A 25,333-nucleotide genomic window follows, 5' to 3' on the forward strand; every position below is an offset into this window, starting at 1 on the left:
ACGGTTGTTCTTGCTTAGACAATTTCTCTCCTACTGTCTGCTTGGTATTTATCTGCTTCTTATAGCAGTAGAATAACCGGCTTGCCTTAATGCATCTTGAAATTAGCAGAACAGACCATGATTTCGACCTCTCGAATTCCAGAACTCAATTGTAATGGCCTCTTAACGACTCTCGTATAAAGTGCATTGTTTTACATATCGATTGTACAGTCGTGTGGCATTTGATGTATGAAAGTTCACAGACATAAATTCACACAGAGACGTTACGCGCGCGCGCGAAATGTTTACGTGAGTATGGGGAGGTTCGCTGACCACGTTCAGGTTTGCTCCAGAGAGATGCATCCTGTCGGCTGCTGCGCGCGTTGTACACCGGCCTTCTCGTATGTTCGGGCTCCCATCTGCCGTCGTGAGCCGCGTATCGAGCACTTGCAGATAGTTCCCGATTTGGCGTGGTTAATGCATTCCCGCAAACTAGCGTGTAAATCAAATTCGCACAAAGCGAGAACCGATCTTGCCGTTCGGGATACGAGCGGTTCTTGCTCGACGCGCTTTTGATTTACGCGGCTTCGGATTTACACGGTAGTTTTCGAGCACGCATTAACCTGTGTGCACCGGTCGAGTTGAGTCGAGAATTGTACCAGTAACATCGCGTGCAGTTTTCACCCCTTGAATACGTGGAACACCGACGCGTGTAGACGTGCGTGCTCTCGTTCACCCGGTGCACAGATCTAGCCACATGAGCGTGTGCATGTACACACGTACGTGTGTACGAGCACAGTACGTGTGGCGTATGCCGATGGGTTGCGGTTTGACTCCGGTGGCTACCGGATAGGCCGCCGTTATTATCCGTAACTCGCGTTGCGGTGGGAACGGAGCAAACTCTCCCGAAAACCCCCTTCGACCGAGAAGTCTGTGTCAGCAGATTTTCGTAAGATCGTTCGCATTGTCGAAGAAGAAGAAACAAAGCGTCCTACGAGCGCCGTTAACTCTAAGCAAATGCTTGCAGCGTTGAAAGCCTGAATACGGGAATTTGAATACCTAATAGCATTTTGTTTCGAAATCTGTCTGAATTTTGAAAAAGTTTTCAGTAAAACATTATTTTTAAAGTTTTCAACAATTGCTTACTTTTTTGATATTGGTTGCTGTTTTCATTCATTAATTTTTTTCTAGTTAATTAAAAATCTGTTAATTAAGTGAGAGTATCTGTATTTTGATTTACGATATGTCGTATTTAAAAAAATGTTTTCCGATTTTAGCGCCTTATATGAGGAGAGTTAAGCATAATATCATAAATAAGCTAAAGAGAGATGTATTTAAGGAAATACCGCGTGAGAAGGTAATTCTCTCGCAGGATGAAATCACGGAACTAAAAATGCTGCCAAAATACATAATGCGTGTCCGAGGTTCTCCTATCGACATTGAGAAGTGAGCGATTGAATTAAATTCCTTGTTGAGTGCTTCCGCGATATAAGATATGCGCTCGGATTTTTGGAGAGGGGGAGCTCGGGTCTAACGTGAAATATTTTACTATTCGGCGGAGGGCTCTCGTCCCTTTTCATCGTATTCTTGGGGAAAACTGATAAAAGGATCTGGTGGAATATGGACGGGGGAGGACGGAGCTCGGCTCGTAGAGAAAAGGAGGGGACTCCTGGTTTTAGGGTTTAGGGTGGGTTTCCGCGTATCCGCGGTAAAGCTTTCGACGGTGCGCCGTGGAAACGATCGGATTACCATTTTTTAACGCCCACCACCCATCCGGCGAGGAAACGTGGTCTCTCGCTCTCTCGCCATCCACCAACAAGTAATTCCGTGTTTTCAATCTTGGCGAATGACGCGGAAAGAATCCCGTGCACCGGGCGAGCAGTTGAGTTTCCGAGACAAATGTCGCTAGACCATAAACGAAATTAGCACTTTACGCTGAAGCGAAACGCCTAGGCTGTCGTTGAAACCTTAGCTGTTTACGGGTTGACCTCTGACTTCGACAGACAACCATCAGGTCCGATTTAATTCTGCCATACATTAGCAATGTGCAGCAAAGCGTGCAAAACTAAGAAATGTCAGACAAAATACAGAAGAATCTATTCCTAACGTGGATATGCATTGTTATATTTTTTGATTTAACAAAATTACGTATTAAAAAGCGTAACAATATTATATATTTAATCGTAGATATCTTTTCGACGTGCTTTTTTTGTTGAAAAATGAGTTGTCTAAAATACGTTATTTGTAAGATATTCTTTACACATTGTTTGACATCTTTCGCTTCTTGTTGCACGCGTACAAATACACACGCGCGCGCGTATACAAATGCAATTTGATTCCAAGTTCCGTAAATTTTCCAACCAAATACCAAGGATGGATGCTAGCAACAGACGGATGATTTGTAGCCTTTCTCGTTGCCCTTCGAGGATGCGGTCGACAGCATTTGAGACATGCCCTTCGAGAACCTTTATGAAATCGCGGCAAAGCATACCTGGACCGAAAAAGCAGAGGTGCCCGGTGCGATCAGGTATGCCGAGAATGGACTGCAGTTTAGTAGGTGGAGGGTAACGTTTCCGAGATCGGGGGAAAGGGATGCTTGCGAGCTATCTCGATATCTTTTTCACATCGGACGCTGATGGTTTTCTTTCCCGTGAGAGGAATACCGGGACCGGAAGCCAAAGGTGAACGTAATACCGTGTAACACATTTGTGTCTGACGTTTAAAATCCTATATTGTGTTGACAGAAAATTTTGAGCTCTTCGTAATATAAAATTTCATTGCACAATATTCCCTTATTTCGCAATTTCTATGGCTCTTGAACCAAATTTAGTTCTGTGACAACACCAAGGTGTACAGAAAAGTGTATTTCATTGTCCTTTCGTCTTTTTTAGAATGTCTTACTACGAATAGAATCATTAATTATTTTCAAAAGATTGTTTGTGAAAGAAGAGTAATTAAAAGAATATTAATATTCTTATATGGATTTTATTATGTGTTAAATATTTCACGGCAGACAGGGTTTGACAGTACTGGGTATATTGTTTTGCGGTACATAGCATGCTGCTATTGTTTATAACGTTCTCTGTACAATTCGAAGGCAACGAGACAGGCACCTCTTGTACTATATTAACTATCAAGACAATCATAAGTTATAGGGAATGCTGGATGGAATCATTTTTCGTGATTAGGAATCACTGTTGCGTGAATTAATTCGCAAATAACGACTTATACGCACATTAATACAGTTATGTTTTCAATTAAGTTAAAAATAGATATTCCGCGAGTTATTTATTTGAAGTGGACATCAAAATAATAGTATTGTATCCCGAGTAAAAACAACATTATCTTTTCGTTATTTTTTTAATGACGACGAATGGATTACCAGATTAAAGTGCGCGCGAATGTCGTTAAACATATTGCATGTTTTACAAGCTTCGTTTTCGTAAATAGGTTTTGCGAGAAAATATATATAATAACATTTTAAAACTCTTAAAAATTTAATTAATTAATTATTAATTATTAATTATTAATTAAGTAATTATTAATTAATTTCGGCAATATTTTAGCAAAACTATTTGATATTTTCTTTAACTAATATGATTCCAAAACTAAAATTATGATATCTTAAGCTTTCTCTTTGGGATCAGTTTGGAGGAAAGTGCGGAGAGAGGACAATTATCTTAAAACCGTCGCGGAACTTGTGAATAAAATTACTTCAAATTAATAAAACTTTAGAATTAATACGTGAAAGCTATTCTACGATTAACGCGTTGGAAATGATGTCTCAAATGCTGCGCGATTAATGAGTAATCGCAATTAACGAATTAAGAGTGTCGAGAGTGTCGTATCTTGCTGCACGAATTGACCGTATCTTCATGACTGAGTGTTGTATCAGAAGTGTCATATTTTCATGAGTGAGTGCCATGGAGAAGTAGAATCGATGGTCCATCAAGAAGAGAAGGAGGAGGAGAACATTTGGAAGATGCTAGATGACAGCGGAGTAACCATGGAGTGAGTAATTAGAATCCACTCTTAAAAAAGCCGTGCTAAATCAAATCGAAATCATTGTTGCCTCTTTTCCGCGACGCTGATTGGTTATCTCGATTCGAGTTGTGCGTTATGTTCAGTTTAGATTACCATCGCGCGGCTGTCTCCGCGTGGAGGTTAACAATTTGGTAGAGTGTGATAATTGTGCATATAATAAATAATAGATATAAGATATTATTATTCGAAAACATTATTAATATTGAAAAATAAAATAGCGCGCGCATAGCGCGATAAAATCTCCTTCAGATAAAAAGAAATGAAAAAGTTCTAGCCATTAAAAGTTTTTTCTTTTTCCAAAGAGTTCTCTGCTATTTATATTGTTATTTGACATATTGCCTAGAGTTCTCGATGATTTAAAATTCGTTAAAACAATAAATGAAAAAGTTCTAGCCATTAAAATTGTTTTCTTTTCCGAGGAGTTCTCTGCTATTTATATTGTTATTTGGCATATTGCCTAGAGTTCTCGATGATTTAAAATTCGTTAAAACAACAAATGAAAAAGTTCTAGCCATTAAAATTGTTTTCTTTTTCCAAGGAGTTCTGTGTTATTTATATTGATACTAGTACAACACAGGCGCGCGTTACGCGCGCGCTATTTTATTTTTCAATATTAATAATGTTTTCGAATAATAATATCTTATATCTATTATTTATTATATACACAATTATCATACTCTACCAAATTGTTAACCTCCACTCGAAGACAGCCGCGCGATGGTAATCTAAACTGAACATAACGCATAACGCGAATCGAGACAACCAATCAGCGTCGCGGAAAAGAGGCAACAATGATTTCGATTTGATTTAACACGGCTTTTTTAAGAGTGGATTCTATCAATTTGTTTGTAAAGGTTATTTTTTGTGAGAAATACTTATAGACTGCACGAGAAAAACTTTACTTCTCTTATATTTATTCCTTCAGACATCCGTATATTTCCTATTTTTATTTTGTTGTTTTTAATTCATAAATCCATCATGCGCATTTTTAAATGTCTACGAATCGAAGCTAAATTGTGGATATGTAATCAATTATTTAAATTTTCGCTTTACTAAATCGACTGGTCTACCGCTGTAAAAATGGAACATAAAATATTAACACAAGCTCGTATGCTAGATACACTCGTGAACATTTTAGCCAACCCGATGACAGTTTTAAATATAACATTGAATGTAACATACATCGGATTGGTTTTCGCGACAAGATTTCAACGATATTTTCCAGTGTACTGAACAAAAACTCTACTGTTACCAATTCCCTTCCCAATCAATATGATAAACCGTAACTTAACCAACTGAAAACGCGATTGCTCCAAAGCTTGCCGTAACTCTCGCGATTCAGGATCCAAGCTCGAATACGGCACTGGGCGCGGTAGGGTGGAAGAACGAACGGAACCGTACGGGAGGGGAGGTTGCGCGACAAGGGTTGGGAAAGCCGAAGCGTGGCTCCTCCGGGTGGGGGGAGACGGTACCTCGAACGACTACGCGGGCCTCCTGAACGCCCCTCCGCTCAGTCCGACCCGGACGTTCGAGGGAGACGTACCCGTCTTCTGTATCACGTACACGCATCAGCCGTACGCACGTTGTGCGACGTTTCTCGCTGTCGTTCGCGCACGTAGGAGTTCGTATCCAGTTGCCGATCTGTGTGCCCGTACGTACCGCGTACTCTATACACATGTGTGTATAGAGGGAAAAGGAGGAGAGGAAGAGAGAGTCAGTGCTCCGCAAAGGACCTCGTGCACGCGGTACACGAGGCCTCCGCAAGACGAAGCGGAGCACGCGTTCCACGAAAAACGCAGACGGATATTTAAACGCATCGGGCGCAGAGGCAAGGGAGAGGAAGATACACGGGGGAGGGAGGGAGAGAAGGCGAAGAAAAAGCTCTCGCGTCTCTCTGGTCCGCCTCGCCGCCGGCTTTCCACGGCCACGAATCGATACCACGCGACCGTCGTCGTCGTCGTCGCCGTTGTCGTTGTCGTCACCGTCGTGTCGGTCGTTCCTCTCTCTTTTTCTCTTCCTTTCTCGACGCGTGATCCTTCTCTCACTTAAAAGTTTTCTCCGTTGTCGAGTATCTTCTCGGATCCGAGGGAAGCAGCGCCGCGCGCGCTTCCTCTCGCGAGGATCGCGGAGAAACGCGTACGTCCACGAGGACGACGCTCAACGACAGGTGCATCGCCTCGCGACGATCTCCGAGGCGCGCGATGCAGCTCGAAGCACCTCGGAAGAGGATGGCGACGATCGTTCATCTGCCTGGAAGTCTGTCCTGAAAGCAGACGGAGTTTGTTCCACCCCGGGCGAGACGCCGATCGCGCGCGAGGATCTGTCGGATCGCCGAGACGATCGGCCGGTGTGAACTAATATAAGTGGCGGTTCAGTGACACGTGACGTTACCTGTTATCCGCGTCTGTTTTTTCTCTTGGTGTGTTCTGTGACGAACAGGTAACGTGGCAGGTGGCTACAACAAACCAGCTCTCGTTCTCCGCATCCACGAAGATTTCTCATCGCCGTCGTTTGCCCTGTGATCGTCGTAAAAGTAAGGAAAACTACCCTATTCACCACTGATAGTCGCTCTTAACATCGCGCGAGCGCGCCGCGCCGTTTTCCCGGGACGTATCCTGGAGCGAGCGCATCTCGAGAGTGCGCCCAGCGAGTTCTCTCCCGTGAATTCTCCCCGGCGAGTTTTCGACTTTCGGAGATTACGCGTCTGAATTATTACGCCTGTAAATTAGGTGCTTGGCCGCCGACCAAATTGCCGACGCCACTAATTTAACTCCACGACATTTCGTTGCGACGTACGCACGCTCTCGTTAGACACGCTAATCGCAAGGTACTCGCGTGAACGTCGCGTGCTCGATACCCTCGATCGTGATAGCATTACTTAACGCGCGAGTCGATCGCGTTAATTAACCCCTCATCGTTCGCCTAATTTTCGCTGTTAAATCCTGGTCTTGATAATTTCCCCTTTTGTCTGCGCTACAACATCTAATGACTTACAAAATTATCTTGAGAGAGAGAGAGAGGACATCTGTTCAAGTGAAGCTGACTTATATATTCTTTATTCGTTTTTTAAATATTACGCGCGAAATATGTTTTTCCCAATTTTTCATAATTGGATAACCGATAATCGCTGTAGATCCAATCTGGCGCCTCATGTGCTTATTCGCGGTGGAAATTTGCTTTTGCTATCGATTTTATAATTATATATATTTTTATTATATAACAACAATTATATTTACACATAATTTTCAAAATTGTGCACTTTAATAGAAAATTATTGTTGTTCATACGAATCTATTCAAAACATACTTTTTAATTTCAATAATTTTACAATAAAATGCAATTGATTGTAACTTTTAACTTCAATGCGTTTGAGATTTTTTAAAATGAATTTTTTTTCATAGTTTTCATATATGGGTGATTCTACGGTATTAGGTACTTTTGGTGGCAATCAAAAAAATTGTTGAAAATTTAATAATCTACTTTATAAAATCAAGCAATATTAAAAAGTAACTTGTTTTCTATTTTTGTTTTGTTATTGTTTTTTGGTTTGTTTTAGAAGAAGAGATAATTTATTTCATTCGTTTTATAACTTGTTTATGAGATGCCCAAGAGTTAGGTTTAATTTATGTTCCATTTAATAAGACTATATGAAAATAAAAGCCTGACTATTACTTATTACTTAAGTAAAGTTTGTAATAAATATTGTTGACTTTTAATGCATTTGTTCATGTTTTATTTTCCGAAAAGTCCCTTCCTTTCTTATAAATATACTATTCCGCATACCATGTCTCTTCCCTGGTCAAAGTATTTCCCCTGGCCTCTTTTAAAATAGTTAATAATTAATAAAATGACTCGCCCTCACAAGAATGAAAATAAAGAATTGTCAACAATTCCATAAATATGGAATTAAGGATAATTATACATTTTTCTACATTGCCAAAAATCTGTAGAGTTGAAACCCAATACCGTAGAATCACCCATATATTTTACAAATCACGAGAGCATACCGCAAGTTACACACGTGTTTTCGAAAATACATATTTCGAATTGTTCGATTCGAAATCCTAGTGTTGAAAAATCCCATGAAATACAAACAAAAATCTCGCATGCTTTGAAACGTTTGCTCCCATTGTCGAAAAATTAATCGTGCTTAAAGGGTTTAATGTTAGAAATACGCCGACAAAACGAACAAAGCGAGCAGTCATCAAACGAGAGAACTCGTGCGGGCACATTCTCCATTCTGGTATAATTTATGCTCCGACATGCCAGACGACGACCGACGCGGACTGCCTCTAACATTTCGGAGGGTCTCTTTATATCCTCAAAGATGACCCGTCGACTGTATTAACCCTTTAACAGACGGTGCGAAATTCGCTTTGTTCGATGTTTATAGCGTTTTAAGCGACAAAGCGGAAATTAAACTCATTATTATTGCGTTACTTCTAACGTAATGACATAAAATACTCTCGTTGGTTTCTCAAATTAATTTTTTAAATTATTTTCAAAACGTTTACATTTATCCTTGTTTTAATATGAGTGAACCGCTAAGCTCAAAAGCATGGCTTAGTGGAAGATGTGGTGTGTAATTAATGGCTGCAGCGTTAATCTTTCGGACGGGAAGGGAGGATTTAATTTAAAAGAATTTTGTGTTAATTTTTTAATGACACGTAGGACAGTGTTACATAAAATGTCTAAACTAGAATTTACAGTGGAAATTGATCATTTTTGCATCGGTTGAGAAGCTATACTATAGTATAGTATCGCTGAAATATCAAGAGAGTTGCCTTCTCGATAAAAATTCAATCGATTCGTGGAATTAAGTGTCGCCCTGCGTAAATAAATGATCGGGCGTGAAAAGTCAGAGTAGAAAGTACACAATAACAGACCTATAATTTTCTTCCCTCGACTATAGAGTCGTGGAACGGCGCGCGACAGATATTACCGTCGCTTGCCCTTAGTCGTCTCTCGCCCTTCTTCGAGAAAAATATAAGCGTGCATTACACTCGTTGTACTATTGTTGGCTGAATTAATTACTGTTTTATGAGGGAAGTTGTGAAAGAAACGGAAAATTCTTAGTCCGATGCTCGCGGGCACTGGAATACAACCGGATAAATGTCTGTTCGCCGGAAACGGGAATTCGACGAGCAGACAGAAGCGCGTGTCTTACTCTTGCTTCCTTCATTCCTTAACTTCTCTTAAAATGATACGTCGAGGTATATCAAGCTTGCCGTAGCGGAGATGATATTCCCATACTTTAGCGCGCTTAATACAGGGAGGCATGTTATTATGTTCGAGAGTTCTTGTCGAGAAACCCAACAACTTTGTTTCAAGGGCTCACGTTGTCCAAGATACCTGTAGATTAAGTCACGGCGTACGATGAATATCGTTTAAAGTAGTGTCGTGAGACTAGGTGGAATAAGACGACGATGAGTTCAGCTACTTTGGGTCTTTACTTTAGTGTCCGTGTAGCACTTGTAAAGCATAAAATCATTGCTCATTCAATTTGTGTGGACACGCGTGCCCTCGTTTGTATGCTCCATAATTGACTGAGACGAAACAAATGAGAAACAAAACAAGAGATAAGTGATCAGTAACGTTGCACAGGATATTTCAATTATTCAATGTATGAATTGTTATTTCGTCCGGATGTTAGCGAAAATAAAAATTAATACAATCCTTGGTTAATAATAGATGATTTTTCTGGCAAAGCAACTAATCAGGAACTTGCGGGCGGTAATCCATGCGTAAAGATGTTCTCGCTCATTCTAATACACCTTTGGCCAAAATACTGTCGGAAAGGGTTAGCCCATTACCATAAAACAAAAAATCTCATCGGCAACCTCGAAGGGTCCCGATCGATCGTAACCTTCGCAACGTCGTGTACACTCCGCGTGTGAACTCTTCCCGATTCATCGAAAAAGGAAGACATCGGTTCAACTTGTAGACCTATACGGTTTTCCGAGCCCGATGACTGCGCGCCTGTACGCATACGCTTATTTAAATACCAAATAGACCGTTCTGTGCGTCGCGAATCCCGTGGTCTGTGATTTTCGTGCCGCTCTGCCGTCGTCGAGGGTCGGGATCGTCGCCGCGTCGCCGAGGGTGTCTTCGGGGAAGGGCTGTTGGGACGTGCCCTCAAACGAGGCATAAAATCGGAGATGAGTCTGTCGTCGCGGAGCGAGTCGGCCTGTAATGCAAGAGAAAGAGAGAGGAAATCGGAGAAAGGGTCGCGAAACTGTTTCGAGCTCCACGGGGCGCATTAATCAATGCAGAAGAATAGCCCCTGCTCTCTCTGCCCACCCCTTTTGTCGCCCGTTCCGTTGTTAGTGCGTATAATCGCGAACGTATATATTTTGTCTGTGAGCGAATGCCGGGCGCTTCTAATGACCGACGACATCGGGGATGAAAGAATTATTGTGCGGCGTACACGATGCGCGGCTATCGTGACTTTTTACCTACAGATTTCTTGCGGCAGCGCGTAAAGTTGACCTCTTTCCACGAAAATTTGATTACGGAGTGTTTAGCTCTTTTCGCAATTTTTTTAATTTACGCTATTAAATTTCCCCTTAACTGACTTCCAAAGTAGATCCTCAATTAAGTTAAAGTGCATTTGTAACTAATGGAAAAGTGAGATTTTCTACTTGCAACTTTCGAAAGTTCGCTTATGACTTGAGCATCATTAATGGTCCAACATCCTCTTTAAGGATAGACTGAAAGAATTTACTTTTTAATTGATTTCTAGAAATGGCGATGATACCTTTGAAAAATTTTTAATAACATTGTTAATTAAAACGCTTTACTTGGAAGATATGACTTTTTAATATTTTTAAAGAAAGTATTTTATTATTAAAATAAAAGAGATCTCGATCCAGCATGCTTATAAAGAGTCAATCGAGATCACTTTCCCTTTTGGTATATCCGCGGAAAAAATCGCAATATTATGCCCGGTAAAAAAAGATGCAGTCGTATGCAAAATTCTCCGCTTCCTCACCCTTTCTTTATATCGGGGTAGCACCTACCGCGAAACGAGCCGCGCGATGAAGACGATAACAATAGGGTTGTTTTTACGAGGTTCGCATTTCTGTCTCCCTCACGGCCGCGCGATGCCTCTCGATGCCTCTCGATGCCAGTCTCTCACCCTCCGCCCTTTCACCCTCTTGGCAAAGTCGACGTACGAATTAATAACCGTTCCAGACCTCCACTCCTCCGTTGCTGCGGGATTAAAGTATCTTTTCGCGTAGGGGTGGATTCCACCAACGACGAATCCGCAGGGGGCGACGGGATACGGCGGGATTGGCCGCGAGAATTAATCATTCGTCCAATCTGTGCGAAATCGCGCCGCGTAATCGCTCGCTGGGGTTCGTTATTAGCGCTTGGAGCGTTGTAAAGCGACCGCGTTGTATTGTAGTTTCGTCGCTGTCAGTATGGCGGAAACGACGGCACAAAATCGAATGTTTCGATTAATTGACGTCGAGCGACTTTCCGGTTTTCCACTCGCTGTCCTCCGGGATGGAACGTCGAGTGCATTTTCAGCTTCTTCCGTCGGCCTTGCTTATTTTCGATCATGCATCTTAGCGACTGTGCAAAAGTATAGCCAAATTCTGGTTTTATTTTTTTAAAATATTTATGCTAGAACTTTATTCGTATTCTTTTTATTGAAACAATCTGTTACTGTTAAGTAGCAGTATGCAAACAAATTCATTTTTATGTCGCCTACGAATAAAATATTATGAGTTTAAATACGCATAATTCTGAGTAAAAGTATTATTTACTTTTCTATACGCAGCAAAATTAGAGGCACGACTGTTCTATTTACAATTTTAATTCAAAATAACGCTTGTGTTTCGTAAAAATATATTCGCGGACATAAATGTCAGCCGAGTACGATCTACGAAGCGTCAGTAGCACGGCACTTTCGTGGATGGGAAACTCTAGAGGGATAAACAGGGTAATATTAGAGTTCTTCACGGTAGAGAAACGCATGAGACAAGAAACGAACCGGACGCGAGAAAAAGAAGGGAAGTCCGACTAAGACTGATAAGACCTCGTTATGGATTCCGACGGCGTGCTTGGCAGGACGTCCTCATTGCTCGAAGTGTCCTGCAAGATACGAAATAATGTCGGCGCAAACGCGCGCGCACGAGCGCGAGCACGCGGAAACGCGAGGATAACTTATCCCGTCCACGCTCCATGGAATTTCTCCTATCTGCCTCTCGAAACTCGTATCTCCGTTTCCGTGACTCATCTCTCTCGCTTCCAATCTCCTACTCCCGGGACAAATCTCACTCCGGAATCGTGACTATCCTTCCGAGAATAGCCTATATCTGGACGCGATTAGATACACTGACTTCCGAAACGTTTAAAAAATATTGTACGTTATGTAGCTGTTCCATGTCACGAAGATTACTAATTTTTCAACACGATAACATCGGGTACTATATCGTGTCAAAAAATTCTATGATACCAACGAGAATCTAATTTTCAAAAATACATGAAATAATATGACTCCTGACACACGTGTACATATTTTTTTTAGTTTCATAAATTCACTGGATATCGAGGCGATTAATATTACAGTTCCATGTTTCCATCGCGTTTGACATATTAAAAATTAAATCGGTTAGCGTAGCTTATTTATGTTCCTAGTAAAAAATGAAATAACTATAAAGTCGAGAATAATTATTATTACGTTTTAACATTGATTATCTTTACAAAAATTAATAAGTTTTTGAATATATTAATGAGTTGACAAATACGTGTAAGGAAAATTGAACCGTTGGCGAGAAATGTTTGATTTAATTTACCAGTCTCCACAAAAGATGATGTAGATGTAAAGTTGATGTAAAAGATGATGAAACGATGTTGCGTTACGGTGCAACCGTGATGACGAGGGCGGAATAAGCTTTATAACGCACGCGGGAAGATCCCTAAGCGTGATTATTCCTCGATGGAGATCTCGAGATGAGGGTCGGGTCGAAGACATTTCCCAGGGAAAACACTCGGCCATACTGCCGGGACTTTATTAGGCGCCGCCTTATTTCTCTACGACGGACCACCACTGTCTACATAGTTCCGCGAAGAATTTCGTTGCGCTTTTAGTGCAGCAATACTTTGGAAACTAGGTTCTCGTAGAGAGACACCCGAAGGAAAGTGAGGAACGTGTAGCTAGGAAGTAAAAATAGCAGGTGTAGGGATTAAAAATAGTACTTTTAATCAAATTTAAGAATGATCTTCGTGTTCACGCTGCCATCACATCAAATGTTCGATATCTTTGAAGCGGCATTTGATTGCGATTTTATTTGACAATGTTTCTTGCAGCAAGGGCTATTGTACCAAAATTTCATACAGTGCAAAAGATATTTATTTGCGTAGCTGTCCGTTAAACACATCAATGCATGCGATAGAAGAAAAGCTATATGTATTGAATGTATTTAATATTTTAATTATAATAAATTTCTATATGAAATTATTACAAATATTTCAATATCTCTTTTCAGTAATAATTAATTAATTATTACAAAAGTTTTCGACTTTTCCTGATTTAATTTCCAAATTAATATTTCATATATTCAAATATTCAAAACATAATGCAGAATCGAAATAATTAATATCTCTTTAACTTCTTTAGGAACAATATAAATGTGTACTTTGGATATAATACTATATTTGCTTGCAAGAACTGACAATGAGTTACATACGTTACGTGATCTTTTCGGAGAACTAACATCATCTTGTTCCAATTTAATAATTTAATATACAGTCATATAAATTACATTCATTTATAACTATAAAGAGATTGCAAAGAGTGCACTTTTCTGTATTTTATAATATCATTGCTATCTACTTGCATCATGCATGCGACTGTTTCTGGAAGCCACGAAGTTGGTGTCGCTCGTGGACGGTTTCGTCGGCCGGTCAGACCGGAACTTCTTACGCGCGATGCTTGTTACATCCATTTGGCGGGACGGAGGGAGGAAAGGAACGACCACCGTGAAAGGAGACGGAGTGGAGCAGGGCGAAGAACGAGAATCTCGCGAGTAGCTCCCGCGACCAGGACTCGACTTGCACCGATGAAAAATTCACGTCGACGATAACTCGGCCGTTGCATTTTTCATAGCGCCGCGAAACTTTCTTATCCGCCGCTTATATCCGGTGTCGTTCTCGACCCATACCGGCGGCCACGTGCCTCTGGAGGCTGATAAAGGTTGCCTCACGCGCTCGCGCGCGCGAGTTGCACTTCCGTCTTGATATCATCTTCCGTCGCTTCTATCTCTTTCTTTTCTCCGTCTCCCTCTCTCTGTCTGTCTCTCTCTTGCTTTTCTATATATCTCCAAGATTTTTCGGCGAACCGAAATTTCCCGGCATCCCTCTGTCCCGTGGGACCAAGGTTTATTTCTTCTTATGTGTATGCCACGCTAGTGCAGCACCGTCAATGACGTGCTGAAGAAGTCTCGAAGTCTCGTAGGAAAAACATCGATCCTTACATTCGCATGATTTGCATGCCAATTTGCTGTTTGGATGAGGATGCGTCGCGTGCGATATGAGATGTGTGTATATAAGAAAGCAAGATACTAAAAATATTTTTATGCTCTCAATTAGTTTTATGCTTTCAATTTTCTGAGTATCACGATAGTATCGCATTATAATGCAAAATCTGTTGGAATATTAGGGTGCATACAATAGAAAAAAAAATATAGCTCTTCTCTCTGTTGCGGGAAACGGGATTCCCGTTGCTTCCATTCGATCTGTTCGAAATCGCACGCGTTACTAAATGCGCCAACCAGATATTTTTGTGAATTGTCTCCCAGCGGTGCGTGCCCGGAGCGATCCTTTTGCGCAACTTCCGTCGTTCTCATTCGATAGATGATACGTGCCAGCAGCGACGCAAATAGACACGTCGCCAGGGTTTAGTTCGAACGATTCACTCGCGCGAGACGTCCTCGTGATGACAGTTCGACGTGTTACATCCGGGCGTTCCCTTTTTCACTGTAATTCCGTATCTCGTCGCCACTCCGAACCGCGCCGCGCCGTGCGGAAAAGCGGTGAAAAATGTGAAAAACGAAAAGCCCTTTCATGTGATGTCGCGTAACTTTCGTGTAACGTTATGTAACTGCGATCTCGTGCCGGCGAGATCACCCACCCTCAAAGATACTTTCTTTATGATATGATCGTACGTACGTCGCATTAGTTTATCCAATACTTTTTTTAATTTTATTTTTTTGACAGTGATTGTTAGTCTTTTTACTGAGAAAACTTGATGTAAAAAAATAATCGGAGACTGCATAGAGAAGAATTTAAGTTTTACACATACGTAAACGTGAATGAAATTAGCTTTCTTTTCTTCATGATGACTTTAATTGATTGAGGCTTTTTCTCCTATATGCTCCTATAATGCTTCTAATTATGATATATATACTTTTGCCTGAGTATTTCAGTATCACTTAAGGAGGATTAAAGGTGATGGATGTAATTGGATTCTGACCCATCCCCAACATGTTAATCAAAATTTTACCCATTAAAATTAAACTTGTATGAACAAACGACGTACTATCGATTAAAATAATATTATATATATTGCGATTTTAAGAAGAAATACTTAAACTATTATATATAAAAAAATAGAGAATTTCTTTTAAAAAAGTAATCATACAATTCAATTATATAACTACCATGTGTATATAGATATTTTTCTAGCAAAAAAAGTACGAAAGAGAACGGAACAATTACGGAAGCAATCCCCGAGTTCGAAGATTAGGAATTCAACTTTATGCAGACGGGATGTCTTTTAATTCACTTATTTCTGACAGGAAATGTTTCATATCGGAAAACTGTTCCCATTTTTATCCGATAGCGTATGCAGCGAGCTCGCCTCCCTCGGTCTCGGAGATTCACTGCGCGTCAGACGGAATCCGCCCGAAAAGTCCTCTCGAAAGAGATGGAGCACCGCCGATCTCGGATTCAGCCAGCACGATTAACTCCTAGGGAAAGTAGATCGTGCTACTTTTACGATTAAATATGCACGATTTGAGGCGAATATAAAGTAGCGACGGGTCGGGAGAGTCGGGTTGGAGGCCGTTACACTTGCGATAGACGCACCCCCGTCGATATCTGCTTCGTATGGCTCAGAGGGTGAAGCGTTCGCGATTCGCGGCAGGATGACGTTGATTCAAAGGAGCGATAACAAGCTTGTTTATCTTGGTTCAAGGGCTATAGACGCTCTGTTCTGGCTTATGAAGTCTGATCGCGTGAGATGCTTCGTCTCTTTATCACCGACGCACCTTTCTGGGTTGCGAAGAGGGCCCTTCCAAGACGAGTTCCTTACGCAGTTGTTATGGGACGACACAGGTATCGGATATTCGCCGCTTTCGAAGGCGAACATGATACGACCGCTTAATTGAAATTTAGACGAGTGCCAAGCTTATCTACAGTAAGCAAATAATCGTGCTTATTCGCTTTGTGGTCTTTTCATTACGTTATTTAGGATTATTAATATTTATGATTAACGACAAATAGATATAAATTTTTCACTCAAGTTTAACACGATCTTGATGTACATATTAGGCTTCTTAATTTGATTGATTGTTACTGTGAATAGGCGAAAATTCGTCGGGGCATTTCTATTGAAGCACCTAAGAGACGAAACCAAGAAAGAAGTATTTCGCTACGTTTGTGCTTCGTAAAGAAGCTCCTTTTAGGATGAGGATGAGGTTCTCGAATGTAATCGGGCATTGATATGTACATACGCACGTAAATTGTATTTCACGACGAACTTCGTTATGCATCGTGCATGCGACAGCCAGAATTATATTGATATAATAACGTAACGGGTCTAATTATTGGGGAATAATTCAACGATCTGTAATAATAATTACTGTAACGCTACAGCAATATTCACGGAGAGAGAAGGCAGACAGTGCAGTATTAATCAGCTAGGGTGCTGCTGGGAGGTTCGCATTATTGCATATATACAGGGATAGGAATTATATATTTAAGTGTTAATTTAATAACCGTCGTTCTCTAGTTGAATGATAAAAAATATTTATAACAACGCGCTATTATTGGCCTTTGTTAGACGAACGCATTTGTTCGCAATGTAAATGCCGAAAATGAGTCTTACAATTAGCATCAAATTTCTCAACAGTTAATTATATTTATTTCGAAGAGAAAAGAAAAATAACACAACTTTTCAAAATGCTATTAAGTGTTATTATTAAGTGTTATTTAGTAAAATGGAGCAAATTGCATTATTATATTAAAAGTTAAGAAACTTTTTATTTTTTTCTTATTTATCTTTTATTGATCTTTTCTAAATCTCATGCAATACATCTGGCACAACATACGTAACAATCGCTAGATTTATAATATTCTCTGCCTTTTCGTCGCGTGACTGAAGGGTCGCATTAGTTCTTTCTTCCGACTGTGGGGCCTCTCGCAACGATTATGCATTTCAGTCTGCGAGATTGTAGAGTACACAAACGTGTGATCATGCGTTATTGTGCGACGGTAACGATTCTCGTCTATATGATCCAGAATAAATACCGGTTTCGCACCTGCTCGAAGGGACGGGTGAAAAAGGACGGGGCGGTATGCGGGGAATGCGCGGCCCTCGTTGAGGGGAACGCCGAAAAATCTCGATCCCTCATCCAACTCATTAAGGATACGGTCTGACATAGGGCGTTCACCTAATTTAAATATTCCCCCTCGGTCCCGCAGGGGTCCCGAGAGTTTTCTAATTTAACCGCGGCGGCAACGGGGCGGTGGTTCACGTCTGTCGTCCCTTCCCGCACTCGTCGCGCTCATACCCTACGACTCGTTAAAGTCCATTAAGGGCAGGAGAAAAGACGGGCGGACGAGAAGGAAAAAGAAGGAGTATCTTACAGGTGCCAGCTCTTATATATATATATATATATATATATATATATATACACACATATATATTATATATAACGAGAGACGCAGGTGCTGCCTGGCATCCGCCTTGGCGTTCGCGTAAGATTGCATCGAGCATCGCGTATGTCGTCCTATGACGTTTCTTGAACGTCGCGATTTCACACTATGCTCCATTCATCCCTTGTTATAAACTAGTTTATCGAACAAAACTGTGTTTTACTAAATTAGAAAAGGATGATTTTTGATGTGACACACGGACACACTCTGATAAGACAAGAGATCGTTCATAAGATTATGTTATCGGATAAGATATTATGTTAAGATATAAGATTGTTAGAGACATAATAAAGAATATTTTGTTCAATATTTTATTCAAACACATTTTTGTCAGTGAATACGAAAAGTCATTAATCTTGCAATTTGTATTGTTTTCATGTTATAATATGAATGTCGTTGTTCATTATAATTTATCATATATTGCCATTTTAATTTATTATATTAGCATATATTAATGGCATATAAGCAAAATAATTCAATTATTTTCTTTAGTTGATATGCCGTTTCCGCGGCAAGATTTATGCACGTTCAGGTGTGTTATTTTATTGGAAAAACAGAGAGAGACAGACAAAATGAGAAACCGTAATAATGGTTTGCTTCGTAACGATTTTCGGCCAAAAATAGCCGGAATTTGATGAAGATATCGAGTGTCCAGGCAATTCATTTCGAGTGTGCTTCCCAATCGAGTGGAAATGTTGGCACGTATTCTCCGATTTCTTTAACAGCAACGATAATTTGTGCGAGATAGTTTAGAAATTACATGTATCCAAAAACCGCACAAATAACTATCATATATATATACAGGGTGTTCCGGGTTTTAACCGACAAACTGCGGGAGCATATTCTACTAGTGGAAATAAGAAAAAATTCTTATATCGAGTTTGCTTAGAAATGCTTTATTACAAAATTATAAACCAATATTGAAAAGAAATATGAGATAAGTAACAACGGAACATAGTGTAGAATTTGGAAGGTCGAAGATGTTTATGTTATGTGTATTCACATGTATTCATGTTCACTATGTTGAAACGATTCAGTATGATTGTTACTTTCACAACAGTAGCTGTTAGATTTCAATCGTCGTGTGAACTAGCAATTACTATCAGAATGCCAAAAGTGTTTTCAAATGAGGAATACACCGATATTCATTTCGTGTACGGATTCTGTGACGGAAATGCACGAGCTGCCGTACGAGAGTATCAACGTAGATTTCCTAACAGGAGAGTACCAGATAGATTTAAAGCAACGAATTACTAATTCAGTTACTGAGATGCAACAAAATTTTCAGGAATGTCGTACTGTAACAAATTCTGTACTACGTCGATGTCTAGCTTGTATCGATGTGCAAGGACAACATTTTGAAATGCGTCACTAAATCATTGCGTAGATAATTTTTATTTTTGTGAAAAAATCCGTTGTTACTTGTCTCATATTTCTTTTCAATATTGGTTTATAACTTTGTAATAAAGCATTTCTAAGCAAACTCGATATAAGAATTTTTTCTTATTTCCACTAGTAGAATATGCTCCCGCAGTTTGTCGGTTAAAACCCAGGACACCCTGTATATGTGTGTGTGTGTGTGTGTGTGTATATATAATAGAAAATACCTACTAACAAATAGACTTTTGGACTTTACAAATGACCACTTTCCACCAATTCTGTCAAACATTTTCTACAAAAAATTAAACATATTGCTTGAATATTGAATTATATGATAAATTATCTTGAAGAAACCAAAATCTGGTCAGCGTTCAATTGATCACATCCCTTTTGTACAGCTGTCGAAAGCACAAGCTGGGGTAACTAAGTTAAGTCACCCAGCGCGCGTTCTCGGATACCCCCTTTCCCAATTGGCAATCTATGGATTAATATTAATGATCGCAAGTCGGGCAGGTTGACCGTTTATCAAGCGACGAATATCTAGCTTTCGTCCGCGGCTAATTTTCCGTATCGGCCGCGGCATTTTCGAAATTTTGTCGCGGCTTTCTCCCGCTCTGGCTGCGGCGGATTCATCGCTTCGTCCTCGCGCAAACGAGCGAGCTGATGCGCGCGCGGCTCCTCCGCAGCCGCGGAACGAGGCGCACAATGGCCGCGCGCGCGGTCGTGCAAAATACTGTGTACAAGGCGCGGAAATGCGGCGGGAGGAAGGAAGCAGATTCCATTTGCGGCTAAATGACTGATGCGCCCGCGTGTTGCGCGTCACGTTATGACTCTGGACGTGCGATGATATATCGCCGTAACCATCGCGTACACGCCCGCTCGCTCGCCCGGCCGCGAGCGCGCGCGCGACATAACGCGCGGCGGACGTGTGCATTATACATGCGGGCGCTGCGTCGGTGTGCGTTAACGCGTACATTTATGGGCAAACCACGAGCCCCAGGACCGTAACAAGAAGCTCGTATTTCGGAGCGTTTAATCATGCTGAAGTATTCCGAAGAGTTTAATGAAGACAAATAGGTATAATATTGTTTACTCGGGAATACGCGCGACGATTAATGCGAGAGTTTAGGCGCGGCTGGATAATTAAGGGAATTTCGATGGAACCAAATGGACGATTCCTCCGTCCGATTTTTTCAGACGATAATAAAGTACTGCTTAAACTGATATTCATCACGTCGTACATCAAACTGAGCGCGTTCGTGAGTTAAGCTTTATATCGATTAAAGATTATTAGCGTATTAAGTTAGTATAAACCGCCCGCCAAGATCTCAGATGTACTGAAACAGATTCCGTAGATCACCCCGTAGATCAGTTAAGGGTTGATGAATGTGAAGTTTTGCCCGCAGCAGATTCGACAGTTCTCGCGTTGCTCGGAGCACAGGATAACGATGCTCAGTTACATGAAATTGATGAAAGTAGTTATACTGCCAGAGAAACATCTCGTATCGCGCGGACTATGTCACGTGAGTTTGGTCATCGTCCACGATATCGATATCGACTGCGATGTTAGTTCTCGCTGTTGACCGGAAGTGAGTGCTCCGGTGTACGGCGGTGTACGACGTGTACGTACACACGCGTAAGAGGTGCGCAATTTGAATATTGGCCTCGGTGGTGTGTGGCGCATCACCGCGAGATTACTCCATTATACCCCCATAGACAATAGAAACCGCTTACGTGCCCGTAAATGGCTTCGTCTACCGCGAGAAGACGGCCCTACCGCGTGTGCAACGGTTTTCTCTTCCTCGCTCTTTAACCTTCCGCCGCGCTCTATTTCACCGCCTTTGCGCCGCGCCGCTTCTCTCGTTATATTTCGCCTCGGCTTCCTTTGAAACGCCGATTTACTTATTGTTCGGGGATATATACTTTACGGCAAATCGCGATAAAAAGTCATCCTTTTCATTTAATAATATTCGCTCGCTCGCGGCTACGCAATTATCTCACCTTGTTGTTGGCAATTCTTTCAGGTACATTATTAACTCGTAGAATGACACGCGTCTTAGCTCATTTGCAATACTCTCAGTTTGACGTTAATCCCAGAAAGTCGATAAAAATTAATAGTAATCTTGATGCTTCGATATTTCTATTGGTAATTATTAAATTTAGATATTAAAAATTGTACAATGTTACGATAAATAATTAATTTTCAAGAAATGTATTTGTTGTCTGGTTGAACAATTGTTGCCTGTTAATTATTAACGATAAACATAATTTCGTTAAAATAAATACTGTTAGTTGCATTTTATGTAGGGGAGACCGGTGTCGATTGTAACAAAAATTCAATAACATTTTTTTTTCAGTAAACCGTTCGCAATTTTTGTTTCACATTTTTTTTGGAACAAACCTTCAAGTTTGGTGCTACTTATCAGATTTTTATAATATAGCTATCGGGAATCGTCTCGAAATATATTCCATTTTTATCATAGTGCGACGAGCGTTACTATCGACACCTCTCTGGTGTCAATTGTAACAGGGCTGATGTCAATTGTAACAAATACTTTTATTATAAATAATATCGAGTAAACATTGAAATAATGAAACGAGAACAATGAAATAAACGAACAATAAAGCAATAAGAACCAAACAAAACGAAATTCTAAAAACCAAGTGAAACATAAACAAAAATATTAATCAGAGAGACAATTAATACATATAAAAGAAACATTTTTATCAGTGCAGCTGAGATGTTTGGCAGATTATTCCCCTTTCGGTTTTTCTTGGTCTTGGTTTCACCATTTTTCACCCGGTAGCTAAATAATTACCAAAAAATGTATATTAAAACATACGAAGTAAATGTATAGATGTCAATTGTAACATCCCAGGATGTTACAATCGACACCTCTATGCCATTTCCGAAATTATCCTGTTATTTTCTTATATGTTTCTTTACCTAAAATATCTAACCTACACAATAAGATAGTTCAGGCAACATATAATAATGGGCTGTTATCGAATTTTGAATAAATACAGTAACCTAAGTTGTGCACCAAAAAAGATTTGTGAGATAATATTTACTTTTGGTCGCAATTTCCGTAAATTTGGGGATAACGTGGACAACAAGAACGTTACGATGACCACATTCGGGACGGTAATGCGAAAAGTTGTCTCTTATTACTTAATGAAGGCTACTTCGTGTTTTTATATAAGGTGGCTCTAAAATAAGCTCTGTTACATTTGACACCTGTTACAATTGACACCGGTCTCCCCTATGCATTAATACATCATACATATCAATTGTACTCTTAATAATTTAACATGACACATGTAGTCTCACATTAATGTCAGCTGATTATCATTTCATGTTTAACGTTTTAGAATTAAATCTCTGCACAGCCGGGTAAATTATATAACGATAATCATATAATGAAGAATAAGTTATAATAATACATCGTATTATTTATTATATTATGCATATGCATGGCACATCATCAATGGCAGTAAATACAATAATTCTGATAAAAGCACTAATATATGCATGTACCTATAAGTTAGATTTCAGTAAAACGTTGAAAATTTCATCATAACTGAACTTTGAACACACGACTAAAGTGTGAAAAATGAAGTTAAAGAATTAATCTGCGTGTATAATCGTTTAAGCGCGCATACGCTTTACATACATATATATACATGCTTAGAAATTTTATGTAGTTCCCACGAATTTCGTTTTACCGTATCGAATAAATCGTATCCTGTCCCTTTCCTGAGCGGTGATCTTGCTCTTTCATCCAACGACGTTCTCTTACCAAGCACGCTGCGCTCCGCGGTCTCCCGCTTTAACCACCCCTCGCTCCCGCCTTGTCGTATAGTCTCTTTCTCATCGATCGTCTCTCGTCAAAGCTTCCCTTCCCTATCCACCCTAACATCGTTACGATATCGTCGCGTGCTCCCGAGACACGTTCGACACGGGTTCGGAGTTGTTCGAAGGTGTCTGCAGCGGGGGCGAGCGGCGAAGGGACGGAAGAACAACGGTAATCGGGGATGGGAGCGGTTGTAATCGCGCGGGGATGCGACCGCACCCCTCGGTGATGTAGCCTTGGTGTGCGATTGATGTGACACACGCGCTAGCTTTATGATGACGGCTTAAATACGCCTTCTCCTTTAATTGAATCGACGTTAATCAAATTTCAACCGAACTAAGCTCGGAGCGGACAGATCGAAACATACCAAACCAAGATGCACGATTATGCATTGAATTTATTCAATCTAAATAGTCTCTTTCTGTGCATTTCATTAAATTATAAAGCACATGAAGTATAATTATATAAAGCACATAAAAAAGACTTGGAAAACTTGGCATAATAGTTTTGCAGTTGTAAATTTTATTTTTCGAAAAAAATAACGACTCTTCATGAACAGAAGCTAATCTTTCTTTTGTAGATTAATTTTGCAGGTTAATGTATTATAAATTATATTGTGTCTGATCCTTAAATTAATTTTAATGCATTTAAACATAGTATTACTATCTTATGAGAGAAAGCGAATTATTTCACTCCAATGCTGATTGGTAGAATTTCACTGCGAATGCGATGCGTTTTGTGATAGTTTCCAGTGACCCATATACCTCTTCGTTTCCACGAGGACCATGTTACGGAAGAAGGGATAGCCGTATGCATCTTTGAACGGATTACTCGTGAATCGTTGAACAAGGCTCACGATATTTCGACATTTCGACGTGGAGGATCGAGAGAGCGTGTCGCAAACTTCGAATCCCGGAACACGTGCCGCTACTCCCAATCTGCTTCACAACGAGCGGAGAGACGCGCCGCCGTTGAATTTTGTACGTAATTTGCGGCTACCCCTCTACATACGCTGTCGGTCGATGCACGGCATAGATCTACGGTGACCTCGTGTAGCGGATGCTGCCTCGTGACATAGTTCATCGGCTCTTCTATCTCTAAAGCTATTTTTGTGAAGCTAATCCGATTCTTCTCTTTTTTTAAAGGAAGTTGCTTGATTAACAACGCAAAACCGTTATCAGATTTTAATAAAAATTCTAATTTTTCCTGCTTTTTTTTATTGTATCATATTGCATATTGTCTGAAGTAAGATTATCTGTTTTCTATGAATGTAATATAAAGTGAATAGTAAAATACATTTGTAAAAAATATTCTAAAATATCGCACAGATATAGAAAGATAAAAAAATTCGAGTGTGATTTTAACTTTGATTAAATTTATTTTAAAATAGATTTATTAATTTCCGATTTGATTGAATTTTCTGTGAATATTTTCTTTACGATTCTTGACATGGTACATTGATACGTCGTTGTGGTGATCGTTTCAGATTAATAATGAAAATATATTTTAGTCCGACGTCAAATTTATTATCTTGATATCTTTGTTATTTTTTATTTACTCAAAAGTTTAACTTGCTTTCCGATTCATCCTCGTAATAGGAATACTGACAAATACTCTCCACTTCTTCGTGAACGTGATAGCTGTTCCTGTGATTCCTCATATATACATGCTATCGCTATCGCGACAAAAGCGTATTTGATTATTGACGTTAACTGAACGCGTTCGGTTATTTATGTCATTTTTCATCTTGAAAAGTTTAATTCGCTTTCCAATTCAGTCTTGTAGCAGAAAAACGCTACCAAAATATGTGTACGCGTACGTCACTGCACGGGTCATTCCGGGTCTCCTGCCGAGTGCACGGGCCGGCGCGGCGTGGACTCGCCGTCCCTCTGGAATATTAATATGACGCGAAATATTATAAGCCACGACAGTCGACGCCGTGGGAATACTAAATATTATCCCGCGAAAGCTCCGACTGGCTGGCCGCTCTATGCTCCTGCCGTCCCGGTGGCTGCATTTTGCTCCTGGCAGTAGCCCACAGGACATGCACAGGTCACGAGAAACGCAGTGATAAACTGGCTTTCGCGTCACGACGCCTCGACGTGGCCGCAGCAAAAAGCGTGCGTGCG

General features: G+C 40.4%; 1 protein-coding gene across 4 annotated transcripts in view; it reads left to right on the forward strand.

The window, feature by feature from the left end:
• Window positions 1–5,540: 5,540 nt before the first annotated feature.
• Window positions 5,541–25,333, forward strand: part of LOC105285825 — a 253,884-nt gene continuing 234,091 nt past the window's right edge. For all 4 annotated transcript variants that reach the window (XM_011350327.3, XM_011350328.3, XM_011350329.2 and 1 more), the window contains exon 1: window positions 5,541–6,556. The gene's annotated coding sequence lies outside the window, so the exon portion shown is untranslated. The remainder of the gene's footprint in view (window positions 6,557–25,333) is intronic.

The sequence above is a fragment of the Ooceraea biroi genome, chromosome 8, assembly GCF_003672135.1.
Source record: "Ooceraea biroi isolate clonal line C1 chromosome 8, Obir_v5.4, whole genome shotgun sequence".
Classification (NCBI taxonomy): Eukaryota; Metazoa; Arthropoda; class Insecta; order Hymenoptera; family Formicidae; genus Ooceraea; species Ooceraea biroi.